Source organism: Acomys russatus, chromosome 5 (genome assembly GCF_903995435.1).
Source record: "Acomys russatus chromosome 5, mAcoRus1.1, whole genome shotgun sequence".
Lineage (NCBI taxonomy): Eukaryota > Metazoa > Chordata > Mammalia > Rodentia > Muridae > Acomys > Acomys russatus.
The window spans coordinates 64131941-64147596 of record NC_067141.1 but is presented as its reverse complement, the minus strand read 5'-3'; positions in this window follow the sequence as shown (position 1 = coordinate 64147596).

The window sequence follows — 15656 nt, the reverse complement described above, 5'->3', positions numbered from 1 at the left end:
ATGTTCTTTAAAAAGTAGAAAAACAGCAGGACAGTGGTGGTGCACGCTTCCAATCCCAGCACTTGGGAGGCAGAGGCACATGGCTCACTATGAGTTGGAGGCCAACCTGGTCTACAAAGCCAGTCCAGGACAGTCAAGGCTACACAGAGAAACCCTGTGTAGAAAAACAAAACAAAACAACAACAACAACCAAAAAAGAAAGAAAGAAAAGAAAAGAAAAAAAGGAAAGAAAGAAAACAGCCAGGCATAGTGGCACACACCTTTAATTCCAGCACTTGGGAGGCAGAGGCAGGCGGATCTCTGAGTTCAAGGCCAGCGTGGTCTACAAAGCGAGTCCAGGACAGCCAGAGCCACACAGAGAAACTCTGTCTCAAAAAACCAAACAAAAACAAACAAACAAAAATGAGAAAAACATCTTTTGAGTTCAGAAGGCTCCCACCATCACTATGCACCAGGTTGGGCACCTGACCGAGTACTTCCGAGGCTTTGAGTCCTGAAGTAGGGACTCTGGAAAGGCAACAGTGGAGGGACGTCAGCCTTCAGCAGTGCAAGCCTGGCCTCGTGAGCCAGGGTGAGCTTTTTCATTGTTGTTTTTCCTGCGCTTTAATTCTATGGCTTTCTGGGACTTCTAGTACATACCATTTTGTTTATTTTATTTTATTTTTATTTTTTGGGGTTTTTTGAGACAGGATTTTTCTATGTAGCCTTGGCTGCCCTGGACTCCCTTTGTAGACCAGGCTGGCTTCAAACTTACAGGTATCCACCTGCCTGTGCCTCCTGAGTGCTGAGATTAAGGGTGTGTGCCACCATGCCCATCACTCCATTTTGTTTAAAATAGCCTTTAGTGTCATTCAGCTTAATACTGTGATAAAATACTTAGGAATGAAAATCCATATCAAGGCAAGTGGTGGTGGAGCACACCTTTGATCCCAGCACTTGGGAGGCAGAAGTAGATAGATCTCTGAGTTTGAGGCCAACTTGACCTTCAGAGCAAGTTCCAGGACAGCCAGGGCTACACAGAGAAACCCTGGGGGTGGGGCACAAGAACATGGTTAGCTTATTTTGGCTCACAGTCTCAAAGGATCGAGTCTCTGACTGGCTGGCTCCGTTGCTGGTGTCTGTGCTGGGTCAGGATATTACACAGGGACCTGTGATGAGGCAGCACTGTTTTCCTATGACAGCCAGGAAACAGAGAGACAGGGACAGGAAACCAGGTATAGTCAGGGTGGGTGCACCCCAAGGATAAGCCCTCTTTGCCTGAGTACCGCCTCCTAAATTTTTGTCCTTTCCAGTAGTTCATTAAACGACTTGCCCCGAGTCACTGAGGTGCCTCTCACTACGTTAACGTACACCAGCAGCCACAGGACCAATAGCCCCAGGGCGATATGAGCTCAAAAAGAATCAGAGAGCGCCTGAGTCATGCAATTGCTTTCAAGAAAATCCAAAAGATGAACAACCTACATGAGAGGAAGCAGAACTAATGGAGCAGAGAGAACAAGAATGTAAAATAATCCTAATAAAATTTCTCTCAGAGATAGTGGAGATTATTACTAGTTTGAAACAGAGGTGAGACCGTATGAGGAGGTTATAGAGGACGAGAGCTAGAGTGGCTGAAACAAAGAATTCAATAAGTACGTTGAGTCGAAAAATAGATTCAGACAAAGGATGAATTCATAAACTGCAACAGAAGATTGACAGACCCTCCCAGGAAGGAATAAAGAAATGAGAACTATAAGGGTGAAGTTAATAGGTATGGAAGTTGTGTGTCTAAACTAGAAGCCCCAGAGGAACAGAGGGGGGAAAATCTGGAAGTAAATACTTGGGGGGAAAATATGACTAGAAGAAGGATCCGGAGCTGGGGAGATGGCTCAGTGGCGAAGAGTGCATATTGCTCCTCCAGAGGACCTGCATCCAGTTCCAGCACCCATGTCAGATGGCTGGCTCATAATTCCAGCTTTAAGGAGATCAGATGCCTGTGGCCTCTGTGGCCACCTGCAGTCATGTATGCATAAGGATAAGGGGTTCAAGGCCACCCTCAGCTACATAGTGAGGTCAAAACCAGCCTGGGCTACCTGAGACCTTGGGTGTGTAATATCAGGCTTAGGGAGAGGGCTCAGGACTGAACGTGAGGACCTGACTTAAAATTCTCAGAAGCTGCATCAAAGCCTATGACTACAGAGAATGTCTGTGATCCCTGTGCTCCTCCAGGTAGATGGAAGACAGAGACAGGGATCACCTGAAGCTACCCGGCAGAACAAAACAGAGAGACGTTATTCCCAAGAAGATGGAAGGCTGGGCCCAGAGAGAGAGAGAGAGTTCCAACTTTAAGAATGCTTACTAGAGGGCTGGAGAGATGGATCTGAAGTCAAGACCACTGTCTGCTCTTCCAGAGGTCCTGAGTTCAATTCCCAGCAACCACATGGTGGCTCATAACCATCTGTAATGTGATATCGCGCCCTCTTCTGGCTTGCAGGGGTACATGTAAGCAGAGCACTGTATACATAATAAATAAATAAATCTTAAAAAAAAAAAAAAAAACCCAAGAAAACCAAAGGGGGGGGGGGGAGAAAGATAGGTGGGAAGCTCAACATCCTACCTTGTCCCCTGACTTCCATGTGAATGCTGTGGCATTTGTGCACACGCATATGTGAATGTGCATACACAATTATTAGGCTGAGAGGTGACTGAGTGCTTTCTTAGCACGTACAGATCTCAAGTTCAATTTCTAGTGAAAAAACCAATGCAATAAATTATAGAGTTTCTCAGAGTTAAGAAAAGTACAGTGTTTTAGGATATCAACCAGATAAAGAATGAAATAATGTACACATCATAGTGCAATTTAATAAAATGAGAGGCAAAACTTTCTTTAAAAAAAAAACCCCAAGGAAATTAAAAAAAGAAAACCAACAACAACAACAATTAAAAAACAGCCTGCAGATACAGCCCAGGAAGAAGAAGTATTACCTGTTTTCTTTTCTATTTTTAGATTTTCATTTTGTGTGTGTATATGTGTGTGTGTGTGTGTGTGTGTGTGCACGCACACACGCATACATGAGAGTGTGTGCTTACTGGTTGGTGCCCATGTCATGCGTGCATGGACCACAGTGTCAGAGTCAGTTCTGTCCATCCACCGCGGGACCCAGGGATCGAACTCCGATTCACAGTCTTGTGTGTCCAGAGCCTTTATTGCCTTAGTCATCTTGCTGGATTGGATCTTTGTTTTTGTGTGTAGCCCAGGCTAGCCTCAACTTTCAGTGCACCTGCTTTGGCACCCTCACATCAGTTTCTGCAACAGTGGAAGAAAAAGAACTTAGGATGATCGATTTTTTTATTTTATATTTTGCTTTTTTATTTTTTATTTTTTTGAGACAGGGGTTCTCTGTGTAGCTCAGGCTGTCCTAGATTTTGTAGATCAGGCTGGCTTCGAACTCAGAGATCTACCTATTTCTGTTTCCCAAGTGCTGGGATTAAAGGTGTGAGCCACCACACCTGGTATGAACTAGAATTTTTATATCCAGCTAAATTATAATTTTTCGAAAACCTGAAATAAAAATATGCTAAGCAGCTGGGTGCAATGGCACACACTTTTAGTTCCAGCACCTGCAAGGCAGAGGCCAATGGATCTCTGTGAGTTCAAGGCCAGCTTGGTCAACAGAGTGAATTCAAGGACAGCTAGGTCTGAGAACATTTGCTACCCAGAGCCTCTGAAAAACACTTTGGATGTACATTAGCAAGAATTGGCAGTCTTTCCCCCTTAAGAGTTATTTACCTAGATTTTATGTGTCTGGGTATTTTGTCTACATGTATGTAAGTGCACCGTATATATGCAGTGTCTGCAAAAGCCAGACCGGGCAGTGGAACCTTTGGGTGAGCTGCCGTGGTTTCTGGGAGACCAACCTCAGGTCTTCTGCAAGAGCAGCAAGCGCTCTCAAGCCCGAGCCACCTTTCCAGCCCTATGATATGGAAGTCTTTAAAAGCAAAAACAGAATCACCAAGGGCTGGAGAGATGGTCAGCAGTTGAGAGCCTTTAATGCTCTTCCAGAGGACCGTAGTTCAGTTCCCATTGCCCACCTCAGGCAGCTCACAACCACCTGTAACTCCAGTTCCAGGGAATCGGTCATCCTCCTCTGGTCTCTGCTTGCACCTGCCCTTAAATGTACATCCTCATGCACAGATACACAGCTAGACACATAGTTAAGAAAAAGAAAAAAAACCTTACAAAAAAGCCTGTGCTGCTGTGATGGCTGATCTTAGTGCTCGGTTCACTGGCTTTGCCCTCTTTGGTCGTGTCCTCACATCTACGGTGAATCTTATAAATGTGATGGATCGAAAAACACCTGGAAGATCAACAAAGCCCACATCTGAGTGTGTCCTGGAGGTGTTTCCAGAGACAATTAGATCATAAGAGCTAAATTTTGTTTCCATTTGTTTTTGTTTTTCCATATATATATATATATATATATATATATATATATATATGATTTATTTATTTAGTAAATGAGTGTTCTATGTGCATATACACCTGCATGTCAGAAGAGGGCATCAGATCACATTATAGATGGTTGTGAGCCACCATGTGGTTGCTGGGAATTGAACTCAGGACTCTGGAAAAGCAGATAGTGCTCTTAACTGCTGAGCCATCTCTCTAGCCATGGTTTTGGTTTTTCAAAACAGGGTTTCTCTGTGGTAGCCCTAGCTGTCCCAGAACTTACTCTGTAGACCAGGCTGGTCTAGAATTCAGATATTCACTTGTCTCCACCTCCTAAATGCTGGAATTAAAGGCATGCACCACTACATAATTGCTAACTTTCTAAAAAGGATTTATTTGCTTATTTATTTTATCTTACTCACATTTGCCTGAGTGTATATATGTGTAACTCGTGTGTGTAGGTGCCAGAGGAGGCAGGGTAAGGGGGCTGAGGGGTGGGGGTGGAGGTGAGGATGGGGTGGGGGCTGAGGGGTGGGGGTGATTGATTTCCTGGAGCGGAAGTTACAAGCAGTTATGAGCTGCCTGATTTGGGTGCTGGGAACCAGCCCTGTGTTCTTCAAAAGCAGTGAGTTCTCTTATTTATTTACTTATTTATTTATTATGCGTACAGTGTGGGCCTGTATGCCGGAAGAGGGCACCAGATCTCAGTATAGATGTGAGCCACCATGTGATTGCTCGGTATTGAACTCATGACCTTTGGAAGAGCAGCCAGTGCTCTTAACCTCTGAGCCATCTTTCCAGCCCGGCAGCGAGTTCTCTTAAGCACTGAGCCATTGTGGTCCCACATTCTGCTTCCTCTTTCAGGGTGTCTGGGCACAGCTGGACACCAAGCTGGAAAAGACCAAGCAGAGTCTGCAACAGGGCGGGGCCTGCAGGATCCAGGATGGGGGAGGGGGCGGAGGAGGCGAAGGTCTTCTCTAAGGAGTATTACTGCCCTTTCTTTGCCGCGGGGCGTTAGACCTACAACTGTGGGAGCTCTGGTCTTGAGGGTCCAGCAATGAATGCGGAAAGCCCTCTCCGAAAACAGCTCTTCAAGTGTTGCAGCCCAGTGAAACAGCGGCTCTTAGACGATCTTTGGTGAAACGGCCTGTCTATTAGTGTCACAGCTTATATGTGTTTATTCCATGGTGAACAAGTCCTATATGAACCTTGGGGAGTGGGAAGGGGTTTTCAGAGCGAAGGCGGTTCATTGGCTATGGCTGAGATGCTGGTGACGCTCTATTTGCACCCAGGTGCGGGCCATATGACTACCTGTGGCTGCCTTGAGAGGTGGAGGTTGCCAGGATACTTGCGCTCGAGCACCGAGCCTCAGAAGAGGGAGAGACTCCTTCTTACTCCTGCGTATCTCAAGCTTGAGATTTCTGGGCTTTGAGCGCGCTCCACCTTGCCAGTTCCGTGCCAGTTCCCCCTGGTGGCACAGTCCACGTGCCCCCACGAGCCACCTCCCCAGCCCCATGACCAGTTGGTGATTCAATCTATTGTTGGATTCAGACGTTGAGTGTACCACTGGGGGTTGTAGAAGTGTGGACGATGGGGCCAGGTAAAGGGAGGTAGCTCACGGGGTAGGAGGAGGAGAGGCGGCTTTGGGGGCTGTACCTTGCCTTGGCCCCTTCCTGTTATGGCTCAGCTTTGCTCCCTCTCCCTCACAGCGTGAACTGCTCTGGCATATCTCTCTACTATGATGCATGGACAACAGAATCCAAAGAAATCTTTCCCGTGTTACATTGTCCTTGCTAGGTACTCCTCACAGCCTCGATGGACTGACTAACGCACGCCAGTAAGCATTGACATCTGGAAGACACAGAGTGACAGGGTGAGTGTGTAAACGGGCAGAGAATGAGAACCAGGAGGAGGTGGGAAGATGCTGTCAAGATCAGAATGAGAAAGAAGCCAGGCAAGATGATGTCCATCTTTATTCCCAGCACTCTGAGACTTCAGGGCCACCGGGTCTATGTAGCAATTTCCAGGTCAGCCCAGGGCTACCCAGCAAAACCCGGTCTCTAAGTAAATAAATAATAAGAAAGAAAGGATAATACAAATAATAAAATAGACCAAGAATAAAATAAACCAAAATAATAAACCAATAAAAATAAAATGAACAGTTTTCAAACTGGCAAAAGAAACTTCTATCCAATTAAAGTTATGAAGGAAGTAAAAAGACACATCTAGCAAGTAGGAAATGTGAAATAAGATGGTTCACCGAAGTCTCACCGTGTGACAGAAATTAAATAAATGTGGGAAAGATGTGATTAAACTTGTAAATCTAGAAACACAGAATCTCAAATTAAACATAAGTAATTACGGAGTTGAAATGTGTTATCACTTTTTAAAAAGATAAAGTCTGAAAATAAAGAGGAAGAAAAAGCCGGTGGGAGGTTCACACCAGTAAGCGGAGGTTCACACCTGTACCTGGGCAGTCTGGAGGCTGAGGCAGGGTCATCTTCAGTTTGAGGTGGACTTGGCTACACAGTGTCCCCAGAAGAGCAAAGAAGATGACAAACCACAGCCCCAAATCAAAAGCAGGAGATCAGAGAGGATGAAAGAGATACTATATTGATAAAACAAAACAACAACAACAACAAAGAGATGGGCTGAAGCAGACACAATAATTATGAAGTACTGGTATGGACTTCAAAAGTTTAAATCAGGGGCTGGAGAGATGGCTGAGAGGTTAAGAGCACTGACTGTTCTTGCTCAGGTCCTGAGTGGCTCAGAACCATCTATAATGAAATCTGGTACTCTCTTCTGGCATGCAGGCAGAATACTGTACAAATAAATAAATAAATCCTTTTTTAAAAAAGTATAAATCATAGCTGACAAAATTTGGGGTGGATACAGATAAATCAGCAATAGTAGTTAGAGTCCTTTTTCAAAAGACTGTTTATTTACTTGTTTTTTTGTTTTGTTTTTAATTTAAAATACAGAGTCTCAACATGTAGACCAGGCTGGCCTTGAACTCACAGAGATCAGTCTGTTTCTGCCTTCCAACGACTGGGATTGAAGGCATGTCATCATGCCTTGCTATTTTTTTTTTTTTAATTTTTGTTTTGTTTTTCAGGACAAGGTTTCTCTCTCTGTGTAGCCTTCACTGTCCTGGACTCACTGTGTAGACCAGACTGGCCTCAAACTCAGAGAGATCTGCCTGCCTCTGCCTCCCTGAGTGCTGGGATTAAAGGCACATGGCATCATATCAGTGTGCTATTTTTAAATTTTTATCACTATGTGCATATGTGTGTGTGTGTGTGTGTGTGTGTGTGTGTGTGTGTGTGTGTGTGCCGTGTACTCATGCAGGTCACACAGGTCGCCATGGTAGCCAGAAGGCACTGGATTCCCTGGAGCTGTGGAGTTAGAAGTGATTGTAGGTCACTTGACATGGGTGCTGGGATCCAAACTGTACTCAAGTCCTTGGAAGAGCAGTAAGTGCTCTCTCCATCATCTTTCCAGCCCTCTAGGGCATTTTCTTGATTGATGGTTGATCACTGTCGGGCTCCCTGTGGCCAATGCCACCTGGGCAGGTGGTCCTGGATGGCATAAGAAAGCAGGCCGAGCAAGCCATGGGTAGCAAGCCAGTAAGCAGTGTTCCTGTGTGGCCTGGACCTAGTTCTTGACCTGATTCCCTAAGTGACTGACTGGATGCAGAACTGGACGCTAAAATTAACCCTTTCCTCCCCAAGTTGTTTATGGCCCTGGTTTCATCACAGCAATAGAAACCCTGAAAGTGTACATACAAACATGTGTATATACATACACAGAAGCAGATAAAATAGACTGACATTGTTCCGTGTGTGTGTGTGTGTGTGTGTGTGTGTGTGTGTGTGTGTGTGTGTGTGTGTGTGTGTTGCCTGCATGTATGCCTGTGTATCGTGTCTGGTGCCCTTGGAGGCTAGAAGGAGGGCGTCAGCTTCCCTGAGAGTGGAGTTAATCTGCTGTGAGACACCATGTTGGCGCTGGGAATCAAACCTGGATCCTTTGGAAGTGACACCAGTGCTATTAACCACTGCTCCATCTCTCCAATGCCTCGATAATAACGTTTTAAAAAATATTTATTTTATTATGGCAGCTGGGAAGATGGCTCAACAAGGAAGAGCACTTGCTGTTCTCACAGAGAACCTGGGGTTCAACTCCAGTCACAGGAGATCCTATGACTTCCGCTGACCTCAAAAACACCAAGCATGCGTGTGAGGTACATATGTACCTCCAGAAGAAATACTCACATGTAAAATAAAAGTGAATAAATTAAAAAAAAATTTTTTTTCGAGACAGGGTTTCTCTGTGTAACAGTCCTGGCTCCCCTGGCCTCACTTTTGTAGAACAGGCTGACCTCAAACTCATAGCAATCCGCCTGCCTTTCCCTCCTGAGTGCTGGGATCAAAGGTGTGAGCCACCACATCCGCCGGCACAAATCAAAAAAATTCAAAGCAACATAAAGAAGATTTATTTTAGCCAGGTGTAGTGATGCACACCTTTAATTCCATTACTCAGAGAGGGAAAGTCAGGTGGATCTCTGTGAGTTCGAGGCCAGCCAGGTCTACAAAGTGAGTCCAGGACAGCCAGGGCTACACAGAGAAACCCTGTCTTGAAACAAAAACAAACAAACAAACCAACAAAAAATGATTTATTTTATTTTTGTTCCTATGCTTGTTTGCGACTGTGTGCGTGAGTGTACATGGGGTGCTTTTGGATTCCCTAGAGCTGGAGCTACAAGCAGTTGTGGGCATCTGTGCAAATGCTGAGAGCTGAACTCAGGTCCTCTATGAGAGCAAGAAGTTCTCTGAACAGCCAAGCTTTCGCTTCAGCTCACCCCGCCCCCCCCCACAGGCACGCACGCACATGCACACACACTCCTCAGGGCTGATGGCACAGGGGTCATGTGAGGCCCTGACTTGGGACTCTCAGAAGCAGGTACACCTCCACACAAGCACCAGTGCACACACAGATTAAAAGAACTAGTTCTGGAGCTGGAGAGATGGCTCAGAGGTTAAGAGCACTGGCTGCTCTCCCAAAGGTCGTGAGTTCAATTCCCAGCAACCACGTGGTGGCTCAAAACCATCTATAATGAGATGTGATGCCCTCTTCTGGCATGTAGGCATACACATAGGCAGAACACTGCATATATAATAAATAAATAACTTTAAAAAAATAAAATAAAATAAAAGAACTAGTTCTAAATAGCTGGGCGTAGTGGCACACATCTTTAATCACAGCACTAGGGAAGCAGAGGCAGGCAGATCTCGAGAGGTACAAGCACTTGGTGCCAGAAGAAGGGAAAATAGGAGCCTGATGGTCCAGCTCTTGAGAGCACTGGCTGCTCTTCCAGGGGTCCTGAGTTCAATTTTCAGCACCTACGTGGCGACTCACACCATCTATAATAGAATCTCATGCCCTCTTCTGGCCTGCAGGTGTGCATGCAGATCACTCATCCATAAAATATAAATAAATAACATTTTTTAAAAGAAGGGAAAGTAGCCAACACACAGGAAACTGGATGAAGACCCTACGTGTAGTAAAGCATTCCCTGTTTAGTAAAGAAAACAGTAAAATTAAAAGTACAACACCCAGGTGGGTGGTGGTGGCGCACGCTGGGATTAAAAGCATGGACCACCAGGGGACAGCAGAGAAACCTTGTCTTGAAAAATGTTTTAAAAAGAAAGCAAGCCAGGCGTAGTGGCGCACTCCTTTAATCCCAGCACTTGGGAGGCACAGACAGGTGGATCCCTGTGAGTTCAAGGCCAGCCTGGTCTGCAAAGTAAGTCCAGGACAGCCAAAGCTACTCAGATAAACCCTGTCTTGAAAAAAGAAAAGGAGGGAGGCCAAACAAATAGCATAATTCCTTATATAAAACTTTGAAACGCAAACACACATATTGTACTGTGAAGGGTCGCAGCCACAGTCAGTAAACTACAAAGGAGGCATCACCGTGGTAACACTGTCACCAGCTGATCCTAGTTGAATCTAGGACAAAAAGAGGGCTGGATTGGGAAGGGGTGTGCAGGGACCTGGGCTGCAGAGAGCATTCTGCTTCTTGGCCTGTATCCTAGATCGCTCATCTCATAGCTAATGCCTGCACTGCGCAAGTCCGTCATATAGACTTTTCCTTATGGCCCGTTATTCCTCATTTTATTTTTATTTATTTGTTCTTAATTTTTTGTTTTGTTTCAAAACAGGGTTATTCTGTGTAGCTCTAGTTGTCCTGGAACACCCTATGTAGATCAGGCTGGGTTCAAACCCAGAGATCCACCTGCCTCTGCCTCCTGAGTTTTGGCATTAAAGACAAGTGCCACCACTATGCACTTTAAACATGGCTCTTTTCAGTGCAGCTGTAGGCCAAGGGATGGAGGCCCAGGTCCCTCCGGGGCCCAGGAGGCTGCCCCTATGGTCCAGGTGCTGAGATGGGCACAGGTGCCTGAGGGGCAGACAAGGACAGAGCAACTGAAAAGAGAGGAGAGAATCCAGACTGTAAGAGAAAATACCAGAGCCAGGCTGTCAGTAACCATGTACAGTCTGCTCTGGCACCCACACTGGCTTTAGCAGGGACTGCCCGGATTCGACATCAGTTTTTTGTTTGTTTGCTTGGTTATTTTGGTGGTTTGGTTTTGTTTTTGTAATCAGTTCCTTGAGTGTAAACAATCAGCCCCTAGCCGGGCGTGGGGGGTGCACATCTTTAGTCCCAGCACTCAGGAGGCCAAGGCAGGTGGATCTCTGTGAGTTCGCAGACAGTCTGGTCTACAAAGCGAATCCAGGACAGCCAAGGCTACACAAGGAAACCCTGTCTTGAATAACCAAAAACCAAAAACCAGAAACCCAAAACCAATCAGGCCCTAGTAGAGAAAAGAGTGTTTGGCAGCCGCCAGGAAAGGCGATGGAATAGCTAATGGCAGTGCACGGTCGCCCCCTTGTGGCAGTTTAAAGTGATGGCAGCCCTGAACTTGGACTTCCCTATTAAAGACTGGTGCACTCACTATCCTGCCTTCACACGATGGAGACAACGCCTCACTAGTGATTATATTCCTCCCTCAACCTTTAGACGTCCCTAAATCTCAGGCCCTGGCAGAGGCCCTGAGGACCTGGGGCTCTGGGTCCTCTGCCTGGTTTGTACCCTAAAACTTGCTATTCTTGATTCCCATTAACATATCCAGTTGTCTATAACTTTCCCAGCAACTTGCTGTTGGGGGATGGTCTTGTCACTGTGTATGCAGATGCTGGTTTCTGTGCTCAGAGATCTGGTTGCAGTCGGAAGTGGGCACTGTCATCATCACTGCCAAAGCGTCTTCTGTCTCAGTGTTGTGTAAAACTGTGTAAGAACTCTCCATCATATCTGATTGGATAATAAAGAAGCTGGGCAGCCTAGAGCGGGGCAGGATTTGGAATCCCAGGAGGAGGATCCCAGGTGCGAAAGAGACAGAGAGAAGGAGTAACCCTAACCCTAACCCTGAAGACGGGGATGGAGCAGGAGCAGCCGGGGCGAGACTAGGTGTCAGGCAATGGGGCTCACGGCTGGGATGTAGGCCGGGTCAGCAGGGTTGTGTTAGAACAGATGAGAATCTGCCCAACTATAGTGCTTAAAGTTTATTAATACATTTATAGGTCACCATGTCATTATTTGTGAGCTAGAGCAGGGATAGAGAGGCCCATACATTAATTTTACAACTTGTTTCCCTTTACTTCCCCAGAAGAGAAATGGGGAGGTGGGGGGGGGGGCGGGCCGCATGCTTTTAATCCCAGCACTCAGGAGGCAGAGGCAGGTGGATCTTCATGAGTTCCAGGCCAGCCAGCCTGGTTTACAAAGTGAGTCCAGGATAGCCAAGGCTACACAGAGAGACCCTGTCTTGAAAAAATAAATGAATAAATGATGAGTGCGGGTGTATTCCTGGCACACAGGCTCATCATAGCCTCAGTGACCTAAGATCTCCAGTGCAGCCGCATTGCCACTTCCCTAGGGAGAATGTTTCCAAGGGACCAAGACCCTGGAAGTCACAGACGTGTTCCTCTGGGAAGGCCCACATGACTATGCAGAATCCTCCACAGCAAGGTTTCCTCATTAGTGAACTCTACAGAGAGGAGGCAGCCAGTGAGTTACATAACATGGGGGAGGATCACATTACTCAGCAGGGGAACCCCAGAAGGACATTGATCTGGAAGCCAAAATTAGTGCACTGGTCTCTCTCTCCCAGGACATTGCCGTTTGTAGGTTTTCATAAGTGACCTCGGTCTCTCCTTGTCAGAGGCTTCTCCTTACCTGTACAAAGGGGTAGTGATGGTGGCAGACCCAGCAAAAGCCCAGGGTCTTCCTTTTCACACTTTCAAGGCACTGGGGAGACACTAACGGTCTGTTTTTACAGATGAAGAAATGGAGACACAGAGTCTTAACAACTGGGTCGTGTTCACACACTGGGAGGGTGACAGGGCTGGGACGGCAGTCCAAGGGTCCAAATGTGTCTATCTCCTGCTCCTCTGCCTCCTCCTCCTCCTCTTTCTCCTCCACCTCTTCCTCCACCACCTCCTCCTCTTTGTCTCCCCTCTGTCCCAGACAAGTTACATTCTCACAGGATTTGGAGTTCATACCGTTTAAGAGGTTATCCAGTGAGCCCTCTCTCCCTTTACCTTAGACATTAGTCATGGCTTGCTTTCTGTTGCTGTGATAAACAGCATGACCAAAAGTCACTTGAGGAGGAAAGCGGTCAATCTCACGTCCATCATGAAGGGAAGTCAGGGCAGGGATTCAAGGCAGAAACTTGGAGACAGAAACTGAGGCACAGGCCATGGAGGAAGACTGCTTGCTGGTTTGCTCCCCTTGAACTCCCCAACTTGCTTTTTCATACCACCCAGGACAACCTGCCCAGGGACAGCACCACCCACAATTGCCTGGGTCCTCCCACCTTAATCGCTATTCAAGAAAAAGCTCCACAGGTTTGCCTCTTCCCAGACTCCAGCTTATGTCAAGGTGACAAAAAATAAAATAAAATAAAATAAATAAATAAACAAATAAATAAATAAAAATAAATCCTGATCAGCACAGCAACCCATCACTCTCTGGAGGACCAGCGCTGCTATTATTTCTGGGTGTGTCTCTAGATATTTTCTATAGAAACATTCTATAGAAATGTACATGTCTCCTCCCCATAGGAGCACACACGCTGCCCTGCACCGTGTGCAACACACCAGACAGTGACTCCAGTGTTCCACAGCAGTGTGTCTGGAACCAGGAGCACTTTCACCATAGCTACACATCAGTACCCTGGTGGATCTAACACAGCTTATTCCCCACTCCTCTAATGATGGAACCTGTTTCCCATTTTCAGAAATCATTAGTGGTGCTCCAAGTGTTTTACATGCACCGTTTCACACACATGCATGTGGATCCAGCCGCCCTGCATCTCCGTCCTTGCTCGTGTCTTCTTCTTATTTGTACATGTGTTTGGTCATTCGCTCATGAAAGTTCTAAAGACACAGAGGCCATAGTCTGTGGTAAAAGTTTTGGTTTCTTTAAAAACTCAACTGTGTTATGTAAATATGTTTTTGTTTTAATCCCAAGTGTGTGTGTGTGTGGGGGGGGGCTTTAGTTTGTCCACAGCTGATAATCATAATTGTCTTGTGAGGGGCGTGGTCTTTGCCGGCTGGTAAGGGCCTGCCTTGTGCAGCACAGAGGGCAGGGTATAGGACTCTGAGGAAGATAAATAGGAGAGCTCAGAAAAGGTGTCATGTGTGGCCTGTAGCAGTTGGGAGGGACCAGAGAAACATTTCAATGCAGCAGCTCAGAGGGGACTGCTTGCTGTGTCTGCTGTTGGTATTGTCCCAAAGAACCCAATGGACCCTAAACAGATGGAGTAGTAAAGGGGTCTGTGCCCTCCCTCTCCCTAACTGTCTCTCTTACCCAGGGCTAAAGGGTTGGTGGGAGGGAGGTAGAAGATTCAATGCCCCAAATAAAATAGAGTTTAAAAACAAGTGTCAACAAGTTTAAAAGCAAGTCTCCTGGAAGAGTGTGGCCTTGGGGGTGGGTAAGCAGCATGGGAGGGCCTGCTTTCTCTAAGCTTCTGGGTAGGACCTGGCCTCATATGAATCTCATTCTCCTACCTACTATGCTGTGCCCTTCTCGGATTTTCTGCTCTGTGTCCCCATTTGGGTAGCTTCTGAACTGGGCTTCTAGAAATAAGATACCATGAACAGAGTGGCAGAGCGCCCTCTTGTGGACCTGTGCCCGCACAGCATGCCTCCCGTGCCTGGGTCTTGCCCACTGACTCAGGACCCCATTTTCCTAATGTTCTGAAGACAGGACTGAAGAGGTCTCTCAAATCCTGCTGCCTTCTACTAGAGAATGGCATTGAATCTGGGCACCATCCTGTGCCCCCCACAGGTATGGGGGAAGGTATGAAATCATCAGAAGAGATCCGGGGTTGGAAGAATATAATTTTTGAAGTCACAACAGACAATGAAGGGAGGGCTGGGGATGAAGAGATGGACCCACAAAAAATATGCTCCGGAGGGTGAATAAGATGGCTGAGCGAATAAAGTGCGTGCCACAAAGGTCTGATGGCCTGAGCTTGACCCCAGAACCCATGACCTCATCTCCAAAGCAAAGAAATCACAAGGATCATCCTTTCTGCATTCTCCAGGGATATAGACCTCAGTGAGCATCCAGATACTCCACGCCCACATGGAACCCTTTGCAGTGAAGACAGTGGTGTTCACACCAGCACCGAGGCAAGTGGAGTTTAAACCCCATCACGTTAGGCAGGGCCAGCCCTGGGAAAAGAGCCAGCCCTGAATCTGCTTTCCATTTGGAAGAGGCAAGTGACCTGGACTAAAGATTTTGCTATCTTGTGCATCTGAGGACAGGCAGTGCCATGGCTACCATCCGGCCTCTGCTGCTTCTTCCTTCTGCAAGCCAGTGACAATGACTATACCAACTTTACCTATTGATTTCATGAGTCAGGCCTTCTGGATATGACAACACAGGACTTTTAAAGCTGCCCTGGGTGCTCACCTGGGAAATGCGGTGAGGCTGTGGTGTCGACGGTCAGAGTCACGGGTGTGGAGGAAACAAAAGGGAGTTAGCCTGCTACTGGGGGCTGTCAAAAACGAGGGGATGCCACAAGCAGTCTCTGAGGTGACCTCTAGTGACCCTTGCTTCTTTCGGAGTTCCCGTTCCTTTGTGGCATCATGCCTCCTG